The sequence below is a fragment of the Camelus bactrianus genome, chromosome 3, assembly GCF_048773025.1.
Source record: "Camelus bactrianus isolate YW-2024 breed Bactrian camel chromosome 3, ASM4877302v1, whole genome shotgun sequence".
NCBI classification, from domain to species: domain Eukaryota; kingdom Metazoa; phylum Chordata; class Mammalia; order Artiodactyla; family Camelidae; genus Camelus; species Camelus bactrianus.
This window is the reverse complement of record NC_133541.1, coordinates 82,834,472-82,851,483: the sequence shown is the minus strand read 5'-3', so window position 1 is coordinate 82,851,483 and position 17,012 is coordinate 82,834,472. Positions and strand designations below refer to the sequence as shown.

The 17,012-nt window shown below is 37.2% G+C and overlaps 2 long non-coding RNA genes across 5 annotated transcripts in view; one reads left to right on the top strand and one right to left on the bottom strand.

The window, feature by feature from the left end:
* LOC123613269 (uncharacterized) overlaps positions 1-17,012 on the bottom strand; it is a 340,111-nt gene that overhangs the window by 71,384 nt on the left and 251,715 nt on the right. The window lies entirely within an intron of this gene.
* The window catches only part of LOC123613267 (uncharacterized), a 381,851-nt gene that overhangs the window by 354,185 nt on the left and 10,654 nt on the right, over positions 1-17,012 (top strand). For 3 of the 4 annotated variants that reach the window (XR_012505599.1, XR_012505598.1, XR_012505600.1), the window contains 3 exons: positions 8,987-9,049; positions 9,171-9,294; positions 11,305-16,588. This is a non-coding gene — a long non-coding RNA (uncharacterized LOC123613267). The remainder of the gene's footprint in view (positions 1-8,986; positions 9,050-9,170; positions 9,295-11,304; positions 16,589-17,012) is intronic. The other variant, XR_006720624.2, reaches the window with a different exon arrangement.

Here is a 17,012-nt window from a genome sequence, read left to right as displayed (position 1 = left end):
GAGGATGAAATGCACAAGAAGCTCCCCTCCCTTCTCACGGCTGCCACTCTTGGCAGCCTGACCACAGCAACAGTTTACCTGGCAGAGATGTTCCGAAAGAAATTGTGAATTGCCAGGCTCTTGTCCCCTCTCCTGGCATTTTCTTCTGAATTGATTTATTTCTTACCACTAGGCATGCTTGCTTTTTAAAATGAGGTATGTTAGTCATTTTGGGAGCAGGAGGGATAACCTCCTGACTCTAAACTCAACAATTACAAGCCCTCTTCCTGACTAACTCTGATAAAATATTCTTTTCTTCAGTCAGTGGCGGAGTACTGCATTTACTGAGTCAGAAGAAAATGATGTATGTTTTCCGTGCTGGAAATTCTAGTATGTAGCTCTTTCCTGCTTCACCAATTTATTTGTTGAAGCTAGATGGAATACTAGGTTTTTAATGGTTTATGAATTTATCAAAAAGAAATCATTTTAAAAAATATTTATTTTATGGTTAGGATGTCACTAAGATTTTTATAGTGATCTAAGTGCTTTAAAGTGAGTTGGGAAAAATTAATAATTTTAGAACATTTACCTTTGATAAAATATAAAGGAGTCATTATTTAATGTAAAGGAGTCATTATTTAATTTTAAAGACAATAGCAAATGTAGATTTTACTTAAAACATAATGATGGTTTAAAGTTAACTCCCAAAGTCCCAGTGCTACTTGTTTGCTTGGTTATATAACACACTGAAGGACTTTTCACTAGAAATTATTAATGTTTTATGGTCAACTGAAGACATTAAAAATCAAATAGGTCATACTATTTTTTAATCTCAATCCTTATATTAATAGGAAAAATTTTAAACCAGTTGAAATTGGCCTTTATAGCCATTCTGTGATTGAGAAAACCAATTCAGGGTATTAATGCCAATATATGTGAAATCATTCCCAGCTCAGTGCCACAGATGGAAACCCCTGCACTCAGAAATCAGGGCTATTTTAAATATTAATACTCCTTCCAGGATGCCTTAGTGGAAGCTTATGTCAATCATGTCAAAGCCCCAATGACTCTTTCCAGCTGGAAGGGTCTCATTGGATTGGAGTAGCAGACCTCCACCAACTCTGAACATGTACAATTTCTTTCTATAAAAATAATTCTGTACTTAAGCTTGTGATACATAGAATCACATTTCAGATTATGTGTGGTTACTGAGCTGATAAGTGATTTACAAAATGTTTTAAAGCTTATCCAATAAACATTTTAAAGACTGAACATTCACAGAAGTGGAGATAAGCCCCCAAATGTTTTAACTTAAAAAAAAAAACTGGAGAGAAAAAGAGGAATTTTCTGAAGTTATTCTTTTATCAGGCAGCTTGGGTAAGAGAGAAGTGCTACTAAATAGTCCAGGAACACATACTTAAACTGCATTCTGTGATTTTCCTATTAATATGCAGTGATTGAATGTCATTAGATGACCTACGAGATGTGAAATAAGCACAATTTGGGGAAGAGAGCTTCACAGAACCCCATTATCACTAAGGTGACAAGAACCTCACATGGTTATTGAAAAAGAAGAGTGGGCACACTAGTGTGGAATTGTTTAGACTTTCTGATATCAATTGAATCTGGCTCTTGGCTTGTGGCCTTACACAGCATGCTGGTGAGAAGCCCGTGGTGTAGACCCGCAACTGCATGTGGCTTTGGAGTGTTCTCCATGGCTCAGTGGTGGGGTGGGCACAACAGCTTACTGCAGCTTTACTTTAAAGATGGTAAGTATTTCCTGGTTAGGGGAATGCTTTAGGAAGAAAAGAGCAGCATGTACTTTTTTGTTAGAAGCCAAGGAAATCTTTCAAACAGGGAATTTTCTGCTCTCAGTGGAGGACTAGACTTACCTATTTATCATTGAGAATTTCCCTTTTTGTAGAGGATGACCATCTAGGGTCTTAAATAAGAGATTCTAATACAGAGCACAGGAGTAAGCATAAATCTACCCATTCCTACTAGATCAATTAGTTTTGCTTCTAGTGTAACTTTTTTTTTTTTTTTTTTTTTTTTTTTTTTTGGTCAGAGGCAGAGGGAGGTGAACTGATGAGGGTAAGGAGACAACAGACTTTTCTCATTAAAACTTAGAAGCTATTTTCATGGAAAAATTATAATTGTTCAATCAACTACCATTTATTAGGGTAACTTTTACCCTTTACCTCACTGAATACTCACAAGCTGTCAGGAAAGGTAAGGTGTTAGTTTTCTCATTTTATAGACGTGGACACTGATGCTCAGTGAAGGACAGTAACTTGACCAAGATCACATTATCTACCTGGATCATGGTAGGATTCAAAACCGGAATGCTGGATCCCCGAGACCAGCCTTTCCTCTGACCTGCACTGCTGCCCCTACTTTCTTGAAGACTTTCCTGAGCTCAAGATGTGTTTAAAGATTTCTTGGGTGTGACATGAGGTTGGAGATCTCTCTGACCTACTGCGACCAGTTTCTATGTAACATGTTGGTGAGATGGGATTTCTGCATTGACCAGCAGGTATGGTCAGTGGGCTGTTTGAAGTTTGGTATACTTACAACTTGGCTGTTACTATTTCCTGATCACTGTTCACCTCTCTTTTGTAGCCTGTTTTTACTGCAGTCTGAAAGGTCGATGGCTACCATAGAGACAGCATAACATGCCAATAAAAACATAAGATATGCAAGTGGATTATACTTTATAGGGAACTATAAACACAACAATGGAGCCTACAAGTCGGGTACCCCTTGTACCAATATCTCTCATGCTTATAGGAACTGAGAATAATCTGAAACTTCAAGTGAAATGGTATATTTTTATCAAGCCAATTAAATTGGTGATTAGCACCATGACTGTCAAAAGGCATTACTGCCTACTCTGTATTTTTAAATGTCCAATTATTCTTTTTCTCTTCTGGACTTTGTTTTAAATGAAATTAAGTGCTGAAGTTTGACCATATTGATTACAGCCTGCATTAATCTTTCAAAATAAGCATTAGATCTCAAAAGACCTCATTTAAATCAAGTACAAAGAACTAGTATCCACTCTTCGGCATTCCTGAAACAATATTTCATGCTTTCAATATATATGCACTTTAGAAAACTGTAAAGGCCAAGCACTCCCTCTCTATCATTGTGATTAGACTTGTAAATGCTGTGACAATTAGATCCTAAAATCCTTCAGGATTCATCCTTGAAAGAAAGAGCCAAGGACTTACGTTGAGGAGAAAGGGAGGTGAGGAATGTATTAGAATCTGCCTTATGTTTTAGTGGTTGGGAAGAGGAGGGCCTGGACCAACTTCCCTTTGGCTAGTGTGACTGTAGGAAACCCAAGATTCCTGCTAAAATCCCCGGCTGGACAATATTCACATCAGTGCTATGTCTCACTTTCATTGATGTCAATTCAGATGGAGACATTTAGGGGCTTGGGGAATGATTTAAAATCTTTCTTAAGCATCAACATAAATGGACACATAGATGGAGTAGAAAATGGGAAGCAGAGGAAAAAACTTATGTTTTGAAATTACTCAAAATTCTGACTCAGCTCCGTGGCCACAGAACATAATTTCACTGGCAGGGTCCTACAGGAGGGTTTTTTCCAGGCAGAGGAAATAGCCCAGGTATGGAAGTTTTTCTTATATTGATTTGCCAATACAAAAACAATCCCGTTTAGTGTTCTGGCCTGTCTTTTAAATACATACAGCTTGCAATTAGTGACTTGTTAGCTATTTCACCTTCATACTATAAAATATTACTATGAATGAGTCTCTCAAATAAGACAGTTAGCCTCTTGGTCCTAGTTTGACATTTTAAAAGGATTACTGTAAAGATCAGCATTAATCAAATCAGCTCAAAGACTGGACCATAACAACCCCAAGGAAAGCAGTCATACTGGGTGAAAAACCTATTCCCTGATTTTCTTTCAGATCCTATAATCAAATGCTTGTGGTTTGTTTTTCTCTTTCAGTATTTTTCATCCTGCACGGAATGACTTGATCCCTTTTGGAGCCGGGTTTGTTTAGGTCAGTTAATGGTGACTACAGAGATGTGGTAGAGACATGGTGACCACATCCACTGTGACCACGTTCCTGTGATGGTATTAAGCCTAACCCTCTCAGCAGTATTAGGAAGAGGGCAAGTTTGTCTTTGGTGCTTCTCCTCTGATCGCTTTCCTTCTCTTCCCTCTGCCTCTACTATCTACAGGAACAGCTGGCTTGAACCTTCCTGGCCATTAAAATGATCAGCTGAGGCAGTGTAAGTGGTCTCTTAAACTGCAGTCAGTTTCTTCGTTATGCTGTGATCATGGAAAGACTCCTTCCCCTTGTCCTCATTTGGAAATACCTTAATTTCTGCCAAGATTGGGATTATTGGCCTAATATCAAAGAAAGTAAAAATGAAGGGTATTCTTGATTGAGGAGATCATCTCCCCATCTAGTTCTGCTGGGACCTGAGAAACAGACACTGTGGTAAATGACTTGAATTTTCATCTCTGTGTTAATCCTTGCACAAAAGCAATGTCCTGAATTCAACTTCCAGAATATAGTTTTACTGTCTGTGCAGCTGTCTTTTTATCAACAACTTAGTATAGTGAACTATAGTTTTAGACTGTTCTCTTTAACTAATATGCTTTAGTGTCATTTATTTACGAATTTATCATTAAGAAGTAAGAGAATCTCTCCCGGAAGCCTCTAGGAAACTCTTCTCTGTCCATGTTCACCTGGCTGTAACTACCTCTGGAGGTTAAGGACTCGCTTCACTTCCATCTTCTGTAGCTTTTCCTAGTTTCCCTCACAAAGAAGTGGACCCCAGGAAATACTGCTCCAATGATAATGATTCCAGACTTACAGGTGTTTCAAGAAAATGTCTGTGCTGCTATCAAAAATCACCAGCAATTCCTGCATGCTACAGCAAATATGGAACAGGAAGGACTCTAGGCTCCAGCATCTCCTAAGCTAAAGGGCAACCTACCCCCATCACGCTCTACAGCTGTGGTGACACTCAGGTGCAGTACACTGGTGTCCCCACCCTCTCTCTGGCTGCCCCTCAAGTGTGGTGTTGGAGAGGATGCCTTGGTGAGAAGGAAAAGGCCATCTTTTAAGTCTTTAGAGCAGGGGCAAGGTAGGAAATATCAGATCAGCATTTTCACCTACATATTTTATGTCTTGTGTATTTCCATTCGCCCAGACTTGAGCACAGAGCTTAGCATCTCCAAGGTACTTAATACATTTTGTGGAATAAATAGATGAATCAGAGAGTGCCCTTGACACTTCATTCTTGCCATGCTGTTTGTCTCTGCCCCTCCTAAATTTGCTACTTGGCATGTACTCTCTCCTTCAAGTATTTTTTTCTTCTGGAAACAGTTATCCTTTCTCCTAGGTGTACCCAGGCTGCCTGTTCCTCTGTATACATTACTTCCTTCTCTCCCTATGTCAGCTCTGGAAGCTGGACCCCATGCTTATCCCTGACTCTGCATTTCATCACCAACGTCTGAGGAACCAGTTTACAACTTACTGAATGATTAGGTCTGCAAGGAATGAAATTAGGACCCTGGTGAAAATCCAAACTACTGTCCAGTAAGTTAGAACCACACTTACACAAGAGTTTGTCCATTAAGAAAACTCCATTCTCCACTCCGATTTTTGGAAAAGTTGTGAAGAACTGAGTTTACTAGCCGAATGGCCTTTTTGAAAATAGGGCAACACTGCAAACATTCGACCACAAACTGTATTTTCTAACATCTGTTTTTTTTTTTTTTTTTTCCCCACTGCTATTAGCAAACTGTTTAGTCTTTAAAGCATGGCCACAAGACCTCCCCAAGCAGGGTAGGGGTGTTTTACCGAACATAACTTTGCCACCATCAGCATCTGCACTGAGATGCCCATTCCAGCCACAGGTTCATCTCCAATGTGTGTTCCTGGTCCCAATTCTGTAATCAGAGAATCTCTGAAGTTGTGAAGAAAAATGAGATCAGATTTTTAAAATGTCTAGCCCATTGTGAAACAGAGAGATACTCAATTTATGACAGCTCATTTAACCACTATCAATCTGGCAGGAACTTACTGTGGTCCAGTGGAAAACCTGCTACTGTATTTACATCTGCCATTATTCTCATTGAGCAGATCCTGCATTTCCTGAGAAACATTGCTGACTCTTCCCATCCCTACTGTCACTTTCTTCTCTCAGAGTCTCATCACTTTCCTGTGGAGGCGTTAATATTGCTCCTTGCTCTCAGGCTTCCTTACTTTAGTTCATTTTCCACAATGCTCATAGAATTTGCTCCTGAAAGTAAGCCTTATTGGCACACTTCCTTCCTTTCAATCTTTTGATCGGCTCTCTCTTGCCTAGTAAACTGCTTGATTTATTCTGAGTCTCCACCAGGCCTTTTATCTCCTAATATACATTGTGAATCTCTGAGATGGGGACATATGTCACAGTTTTACTAACGCATTCTCCAGTGAAACTTTATTTTTCAGAGAGCATATTTACACAATAATTATTACACAGGAACACATAGGGCAATGCTGGCTTACAGCAGTTAATGGTCAAACTCTTTGGTGCAAACACACAAAATCTGTTGGCAAATCCCCTCTCAAATCTCAGCTTCTCTCTGCTTCGTTCCCACCTTTTTGTTCCAAAACTGCTGTTCTCAAACAACCGTCTTTGAGGTTCTGTCCCTCCTTCTGCAGATAATATTATTGGCTTCTGAAGCATTCTCCCCTAGTCTCCTACCACATTTCTCCTTCTACTCAAAATCTGTTCCACTCAGTGACCTACTGATTCTCTAAGAAACAACTCAAATGCTATTTTCTCTGAAGCTGTTACATTCTTCTATCTCCTGAGCAACGTGGCTACTTTGGGAGTTTAAAAGGAAGAATAAACTAGGTTCATACTCCTTATAACTGCATCACATTGCTATGTGAAACTCTGTCTCACTCATCAAAAATAAACTCCATATGGGCAGGCATTGGCCATGGTTCATTCTTTTTGTAGCTCCTTTTCTAGATCATTGCCTAATATATATAAAGATGGCGTGTAGTGAATGTTTACTAAAATATTTGCTAAATACGCTACAGATAGAAGATAAAACCGTATTTGTCACACGCACACATACAAACTGTTACCAAGCAATGTAGTCAATGATTTTTATCTTCAGGAAAGCAAGCATTTACTTCACAGGTCCATCAATCTTTGGAAATCCTGATTTCTCTGTTTCCAATCATACACATCCTATAAACTGTACTCCTCAGGGACCATAAACTTTCCAATGTCACTGCAGAATATCCTGCTTAACAAGGACTTGGCTGTTCTATCTCATGCCAAAGTCAACATGACAGCATCCCCCCAGTTGACTTGTAAGGTTCTTCTCGAGCTCCCCACAGGCAGCTCCTGTGCAGAAGGGCAAGAGGAACCTCACATCGCTTTTTTGAAAACACAGTCTGTCATTATTCATTGATGGTCCTCAAGCCAATGCCCACTCCTAGCTCAGACTGCCACTCGATAACGATTTCTGTAGAAGAGCAGCTGTTTCATATCATATGCCTCTCCGTGAACAGCGCCCAGGTACTGCCATTCCAATTGTTTTATGAATGTGCTAGAGAGATGGCAGGTTGACAAAAACAGCATCCACAGGATTGTTTGAAACAACGCCCCAGACATAAAAGGAAAGAAAAAAAATCCCTCACAGATTGCACTGTGTACAATTCTGGCTGTGTTGCACATCCTCTGCAGCTGTGCATTCATGATGCTACATTTAAGTAAAAATCTGTGAAAAAAATTAGTCAACAGGAGATCAGAGTTTGGTGGCCATTGTAAGGATTTGGCTGCTGTGGTTGCCAAGATCCATCCAGAATGAGCTCTGCTTGTCTCATAATCAACTGGAAGTAGGCTATGACCCCTTGCCGGAATTTAATCTTTTCATCCATTGTATGACCTTTTTTCCAAAAATTAGCAGACACTTATTATTTTTTTTTTTTTTATGAAAAGGATTACTATCACTTTGTGCTGATTCTTTTAGAATCACAACTATCTTAAAGTTGGGACTTTTTAACCGTCATGAAGAGAGAAACTTTCCCAAACGTGTATGTGTCACCCTAGTACTTCTTATGCTCCCCCGCCTCACTCTGAGGAAACTGATAGTAAAACTGCAATTAATGAAATTGCTCAGTTGAAATGTACAAGATCAGTTGCTTATCAGCAGGATGCAAATCCAAGTTTCAGAGGCACCACCAATTTCTCATTGTCAGACAGAAGAATACTTCAAACTCCGCCTAATGAAGAAGGAAAATAAAATATCCCATGAATCCATTGATTGATAAAGAAAGGAATATGAAACACAATGACTATCGGAAGGGAAAAGAAAAACTTTGGGTTGTTGTAAAATGCCTTGTTTTTAAAGATATGTAAAAGCTAACACTTTTGAGTAAGTTTTCTATTTAGAACTCAGGAATATCTCTGGAAAGTAAAAATTACCTTAGCTAATCTCACAATGCTTGGCCTTTTCAAGGAAGTTACTATAGTGTGCCAACAGAGTTCAGCAGATCCATTAACATTTTCCCTGCAAAACACGATTATCTTTCTCCAGAAACCTGTGAAGCTGAGATTTGTCTCAATCTTATTTGCCAATTACACACTTCAAATATTTGTATAGTCCTGAAAATAGAGATGGTCATTACATTCCATGTCTTTCTCATGTATGTTGAGTATTTTAGCGTATGTGAAAAATTTCATCCAAACCATTTCTCCAAACTCACCTCCAGTTTGGAGCAACATCTAATCTCTGGTTTGCTCGTCTCTTTCTTTTCCCCTCCAATTCTAGTTTAGAATCTTAAGAGTTACTCTTTCCATGAAAGTTCTCATCACCACTTGGGTGCATCATTACTTAGTTTACAAGATGTTAATCTGTGCTAGAGTTGTGCCTCTTTAAATGTTTTTCTTCATATTTTATTTCTCTTTTTAAAATAAACTTCACATGTAAATAATTTTATATTTACAGAAAAGTTGAAGAAAGTCAAGAGTTCTCAAATACTCCTGATCTCCCCTATAAATAGCATCTTACGTAAGTACAGTGCATTGGTCAAAATCTATGAGTTCATACTGATATGATAAATCATTATTTTTAACTAAACACCATACTTTATATTTTCTTATTTTTACCTAATATCCTTTATCTGTTCCAGGACGCTATCCAGGATGCGACATTGTGTTTGGTCATCCTGTCTCTTTAAGGATATCTAGACTGTGACAGTGTCTCAGATTTGCCTGTTTTTAGTGACCTTGACAATTTTGAAAACTACTAATCAGGTATTTTTCAGAATATACCTCAGCTGTTGGTTTGTTTTTTAATTGATATATAGTCAGTTACAATGTGTCGATTTCTGGTGCACAGCATAATGTCCCACTAACGCATATATAAATTTGGGAATTTGAGATTTGCAAATGTTAACCACTATATATAAAAACAGTTAAAAAAGAAATTTCTTCTGTATATCACAAGGGACTATATTCAGTATCTTGTAATAACTTTTAATGAAAAAGAATATGAAAACGAATATATGTCTATATACACATGACTTAACTAGGTTTTAACTGATGTTTTTCACACGATTAGACTAGGGTTACAGGTTTTGGGGAGAAAGGCCACAGAGATAAAGGCCATCCCCATCACATCATGTCAAGGGTATGTGTACTCAACATGATTTATTTTTACTGTTGATGTTGACCACCTGGCTACGGTAGTATTTGTCAGGTGAATCCACTCTAAGGTTATTCTCTCCCCGCCCCCTTTCCATTCTGTACCCTTGAGAAGGAAATTGCTTGGTGCCATCCACACTGAAGGAGTGGGGAGTTATGCTCTATCTCCTTGAGGGTATAATATCTACACAATTTATTTGAAATTCTTCTGTGAGAGAAATTTGTTTATTCTCATTAATTTATGGATGAAACTTTTCTGCCACAATACTGCTGTGGTGGATACTCAGCGCTATGAATTTGTGAAAATCCATAAAACTTTACAGCACAAAAAATGAATCTTAATGTGTGCAATTAAAAAAACTCTTTAGGAAGCCAGAGGACACTAGGATGGAATAAATACTGCAATAACAAAACACTACACATATATATTGGAACTAAGCAATTAAGTGAATGGGTGGCTGATGGAACAAGACAGGTTTCTCACTGTTGGAGTGGGAGGTTACAAACAACAAGAGAAGGCTAGAATGTTCCATATGGTAACAAATTAGAGTTGGAGACGGTATGAACTTGTGTTTAGTACAGATACAGACAGATAACTACAGTAATACATATAGATATGCCTATATACATGCATATACACAAATATTTCTTGCTTTGTCTGCTGAGAAGGGCTATGACAATTACACCTGCCATGGCTGTTATCTAGATCTTGGCTTCTAATACCATTTTCCAATAAAAGAACCAGGGCTCCTAGAAGAAAGGGATGATTCTATGAGTGGGGCAGGAGATCAACCTGGGATACCTTAGAGTGCCAGAAAGTAAGGAAGCGAGCAAAACAAAATCACAAAAAGGGAAGTGTGTCAAAGATGGGGCTGATCATGCAAGCGCCTACGGAAAGAGCTACCAATGGCCAAAGCTGGAAAAACAAGCAAAATGAAAACATGATTATGAATGTCTTTGTTAAATGAAATTTGATTAACACATCATCCTGAATGAATCACTGTTTCTTGCTCCGTAAGTCCTACCAAAGAGATAATTTAGGATAAGGGTTGTTAGCAAATACTCTGGAATCAGACTGATCAAGTTTAAATTATGGCTCCAGTTCTTATGTATTAGCCTGGTCAAACTGCTTAATCTATTCATATTTCCATTTTCTTGTCAAAATATTGGATAATGACAATATATATGAAGTGCTAGTCTATGGTGCTGGGCAGATGGTAAGCACTCAGTAAACATGAGCTATTTTTAAAAGTTTGTTTGCAGTATGCGTTAAGTAAAATTTGTTATTTTCATTGCTAAATGACAATTTATTTCTTGATAATTTTGGGAGCAGTATTTTCAAAGGGTATAGAGTTTATTGCAGACATACCAAACTAATTTGCTAAAATTCATTTATACATATAAAATGCCATTTCTGCATTTTATATTTACAATTCCCATCAATGGGATTATAGATAAGTTCTGCGATAGTTGCTATGACTTCCTTTGATTTTTACAAATGATTAAATTGCATATTAGGTTTTAATATGGTTGCTTTTTCTAAATGTAGCAATATAGCTTGGGGCGATGTTTCTCTAGTGTCACAATTGACCAATTCTGTTATTTTTGTGAAAATTTCAGTGAGAATGTTTGCTTGATGTCAGACACATAAAATCATTGAAAACTGACTGAAAATAAAGCTACAAAGCAGGAATCAGTTGTTTTAAACTTCGATAAACTCAAACTTTGTTGGACATCGTACAATAGCCAATAATGTTGGTAAGCCAGAGTACTAAGGTGTGGTCTAAGGAAGAAGGCATGGTGGGCTGCAGCATTGGCCCCATTAGGGTACAAAGCACCCTCCCAAACTCCAGACCAGTCTTCCCATGTTTAATATAAACAATAATTAAAAAAAACTTACATGAAGTATTAAACAAATATTCTTGAAACACACCCCCTTTTATCCCATTCAAAACCAGATTGCCATCCCTAAATACCTCCTGTAAATAAATTCTAGACACATCCTTGGTGTCAACAGGAATATTTCTGCATCTATACACAAGGTTTGACTATAACAGTCATCAACTCACTGCTGTCAACAAAGATATTAATATTTTCAATGTAAATGTTGAGTCAGTATCAAGTTGCTTTGAGTACTTGAATTAACATGTCAGCCCCCATGGAGTTCTTCCCCTTTCCTTTTCTAGGGTACAGCTTCTGCCTTTAAAAATTCAGTTGAGGTTGTATTTTGGCTTTGGTGTGTGCCTCCTTGGAACTGCAGAACAGAAAAATTACCATTTGATGCCCCTGGCTTCAAAAATATCCCCAAAACTGGGGAGGCGATCTGATGGGCTGCTGATATATAGATGGCCCAGAGTGAAGCCAAGTCATCATTGTAGATGAAGAACTGTCACGCAGGGACAGTGTGGGTTCTATCCATCTTTCAATGATAATTAGAAAATCTACTGTTTCTGTCACTGGCTTCTCCAAGGAACTAAGTGATACCCGAGGCTCTAAGTTGGCTTTAATTCATGGGGTAGGAATAAAATGTCACATTCTTGATTTATTGCATGAAACTTCCCTTTGTCTTAACCCATTGATTGATCTCATGTAAATTGGATTTGTCCCTTGCTAACCTGAAAGCTCAAGGAGGTCGAGGACCTCGTGTCTCTTAAAATTTAACACAATGCCTACCATATGTTAGATGTTTATACTAGTATGTTGAAATTCAATCAATTCTTCAGGCATGTTAAAAACTTGTGGATAAAGATTCAAAGCTGAACTTCTCCTTGCTCTGTCTTTGTGTTAAAAAACACTCCTTTCTGGGAGAAATAGAGAAAAATCAAACAGATGGTAAAAGTGTGTTATCTTCCTAAATAAAAAATCTATTAATCAATTCTTATCTTTCGATGATTTCAAAACATAAACAAGGGGGAAAAATGAGGAGTCATGAGATATAGGCTGCAAATCTAAGTGTTTTTCTAGGCAACTGTGGGGACAGGGACAAGTGGTAACTGTAAATCAACTCAGCAATTACATGAGATTCCAAGCTGGGAAGCATAGCATCACTAAATCTGTTCCAGGGGATCCTGTCTCTTTTACTTAGTGTTCTCTGAGGAAAGGATGACTTTGCTGCTGTAAGGGCTGACCAGGCAAGAACTCATACATTTACCTTCCCAATCAGAGTTCCTATCAAATACAACTCCTGGGGAATAGTGAACCACGCATACAAGATCTGGCCCTGTATTTTACAGAATACAAAATAGTGAAAAGTTTCCTGATACTCAAAGACCTGCAATTTTACTTATCATAAACATTTCCCAGTATCATCAGATGCAAGGACCACTGCTTGAGCTTCCTGAATGGCTTCCTAGTGTATGTCTGGCCTTTCTCTAATCAACTTCTGCACATCACTGTCAAAATTCATCTTTCAAAAACACAGCTTTTACAAAGGTAGGTCCTGCTCTAAACACACACACACACACACACACACACACACACACACACACACACACACACAATGTAGTCATCCTCTACATTTACAGAGCAGAGGGAATCTGCTTAGTCTGGCACTCAATGCTTAATATAGACTTGGAATCAGACAGACCTTAGTTCAAACTCTGGCTCTGTTTTGGTAGATCACACAGATAATCCAAGAGAGTCTTATATGAGTAATAACTATGTCATTCTTATTATAGAAATATTTGGACTTTAGGTTATTTTTTAATCCCAAAGGGTTTAAGCTTGGGTTCTAGCTTATGTTGCTTAATTTCTATTTTAGCAACAAGAAATACCTGGGAATGATAAGGCTACCTACAGCATCTACTGCCTACACATTCGATCATAGTTAGGAACTTGCTTTACATTTTTATGCATTTAGTTATCAAGATACATTTTTTCAATCTGTTATATAAATGGTGACTGCATTTACCCTACTCTTAAATCAGCTCAGTATCCCTTGCCTTCTATTTTAGATCAATTGCCTAATATAGTTGGACATTCTTGTTTGTCTTAGAGAACCTCAAACAACTGACATTTATGATTCATCACTCAGAAAAAATGTGATTTTAAAAAAGAGGGCTATTGGACACAATCAAGAAGAAATCAGACTTTAAATATCAATGTGTTAATGTCATTAATCAATATTAGAAACGTTCACATACGTGTGTGTGTGTGTGTGTGACCCCACATAGGTGTAAGCCAGGTGGGAAAGGGGCAAGAGGTCCTATGGGGCCAGGGTCAACCTTGGTAGTGGAAAATTGGAGAGTGGTTGTAGGCAGTCTCTAAGACTCCAAGATGACCCCCAATCATTCTGGACTTCTAGTATTGATTTCTGTGTGTGATTCTTAAAACTGAGCTAGACTAACTGATCCACTGCTAAATCAAAGAATCTGGCAGAAGAGATACAATGCTACTTCTCAAATTAGGTTATAAAATATTCTGACTTTCATCTTGGATGTTAACTCTCTCCCTCTCTCTCTCACTTCATTTAAAAATTTATTTCTCGGAATGTATTTTTTATTTGTTTTAGACATAATCAAATTTCATGTCTAACTTTGTGTTCTTCTGATTTTTTTTATCAACATTATAGTCTTCAGCATTTCCAAGTTAATGTACAGACTTTTTAGTGATCTTTTTAAAGAGAGCAACATAGTTGATTGATGTTAGTCACAATTTTCGTAATAATTCCTATGCTTGCATATTATAAGAAATTTAAGATATTTCAAACTTGTTGCTATTAAAATGAATACTTATAAACATTCTCATCCACTTCTAATATTCTTTATTTTTCCCTTATTTTAGATTTATAAAGTGAAATTTTGGGTAAAAAGACACAAATCTTCTTTTAAGAACTTTTATCCAAAAACATGTTTTTAACAGGTAAACTTTCCCCTTAGCTTTAGCTTCCTATTTTCTTCATAATCAATTGAGGCGACTCCATGTAACTTAAAAGATTAGGTCTCTCAAAAGATTCCTACAGGACAGTTTTTGTTTGTTTGTTTGTTTGTTTGTTTGTTTTTAATGTAAAGGTCTTAGATCCATTTTAAAGACATAGTACTGCAGGTAAGAAGTGTTATCACATTGTATGGGTTCTTCCTACAAGTCTGTCACCTTATTATTTCTAGTTCATTGACAGCTCTTCAAAAACTGTATTCTCTGGAGCTGTAGCTAAAATCCTGCTTTGTCTATTTTCAAAGGGATTAGTGAACTCATAAATCCAAGAAGTTCCCCTTAATTAGGTTAATTACATAATGCTGTTAATTACAGCAGAATGACTTCCCCACAATTTTAGGAAAAGAATTGTGCTGAGGACACCTTATTCTATCAAAAAATTTCCAACTAGGATTTCCAGGTGTTCTTTAATTTCTTCTAAATTATTTAAGTTAGGTTTACTGAGATATCATTTACTTATAATAAAACATCCTTTTTTTAGTATATATATAGTTCAATGAGATTTGACAATTACATAGTCATGTGTCTGCCACCATAAGGAAGATACAGAATATTTTCATCACCCCAAAAAGTTTCCTTATAGCTCTTTGTAGACAGTTTCCCCTTCTCCCGCTCATCCCCTGGCAACCAGGGATCTGACAGTTTCCTGAACAGTACATTATTGCCTTTTCTGGAATGTCTTGTGAATGGAATCAGGGAGGCTTTTTGTTTCTAGTTTCTTTCACTCAGCATAATGCCTTTGAGATTCAGACATTTCATTGGCATGTATCAATAGTTTGCTCCTTTTTATTGCTGAGAATTATTATTCCACTATATGGATATAACACAAGTTGTGTATCCATTTACCAGTTAATTGACACTTTGGTTGTTCCTAGTTTGTGGATGTTGTAAATAAAGCTGGTATAAATATTCAATATTTGTCTGTGGGTGGGAATACTTTTTGATTTCTCTTAGGTATATCTAGGTGTGAGAATGCAGAATCTTGTGGAAAGTGTTGTTTAAATTTTTAAGAAATTATTGAAATTCTCTGCCATTATCTCTTTAAACATTTATTCTGCCTGATTTTCTCTCTCTTGTCCCTTTAGGGCTCCAATTACTCTTGTGTTAGACTGTTTAATATTGCCAGTACGTGTTAGTTACTCCATTCTATTTTATATTTGTATTCTTGGATTTTTCCTTCTTTTCCATTTGAATAATTTTAATTGGTCTTCTAAATCACTATTGTTTTATCCTTTTGTGCTCAGTCTGCTAATAAACTGAAATAATTCTTCATCTCTCTCTCTGTCTTTAACTTCTGGCATTTACATTTGATTTTTAAATAATTTTCATTTCTATGCCAAAATTCTTGATTTATTCCCTCATGTTTTCTAGATTTTCTACCATTTCTTGTAACTTACTAACTGGTTGTTTTCTAATCCTTTTTTGAATAATTCCAACCAAGGGGTTTTCTTTGAGTCTGATTTGGTTAACTAGTTTATCATTTAACAGTGGATTACTTTTTCTGGTTTTTTTCATGAGCCAATTTAAAGAAAAATTTAAACTCTGTCTATTGTATGTTGGAAGGACAGTAGAGACTAAAGGCAATAGTATTTAAAACTAGAAATGGGCATGCCTCCTCTGTCAAGCTGTTAGAGTGTGTGGGAATTAAATCAGTAAGTCCATCTGGTCAGTAGTTAAACTGAGCTTCTTGGACTTTTGTTGCCATATTTAACTTCAATGCAGTGCCCTGAAGTGACCTTATTTAGTCTGGCTCCTGAAGTGGAGTGTCATATGACCTCAACTCTCTGATGGTCTCAAGAAAAGTTATGATTTTGTAGATTTTCTGGATTTTTCTTTTTATTAAAAGAGAAACAGCAACATAGAAGCAGACTGCCTCCTCAGATGATTTTGTTGACACATCAATGCCGCTAAAATACAGCTCTGGGCTTTCACTCCACATTAAGGTCAGAACGACAAGAAAGTACAGTGAAAAGTAAGTTCTCCCATTTTAGTTTCTCCTTTTCCAATTCCCACTTCATTTCAGACACATTTCTTTTGTTTGGTGATGTCAAATTAAGAATACTCCAAGTTAAAATAATTCTTTTAAAAAGGAAAAGGAAAATATCAATGTTTGGGAAGATGTTATAAAATTCTCCTTGGAAACCATGTGATATTACTTCCCACGTCAGCGCAAATGACTTTTGGACTTGTTAACTATGGAAATTTGCCTTACATCCCATCCGGCCTGGGATGTAGATAAAGAATCATAGAGAAACTATGCCAAAACGTATGAGAAGAGACTTCCCATTGTCTTATAAATTTCCCAGCTGAAGTGGGAAGAAAAACAGCACTGTTTTAACTCATTCTCTCACCAATCCCAGAGACGACACAAGCCAGAGAATCTCCCTCTCCCATCT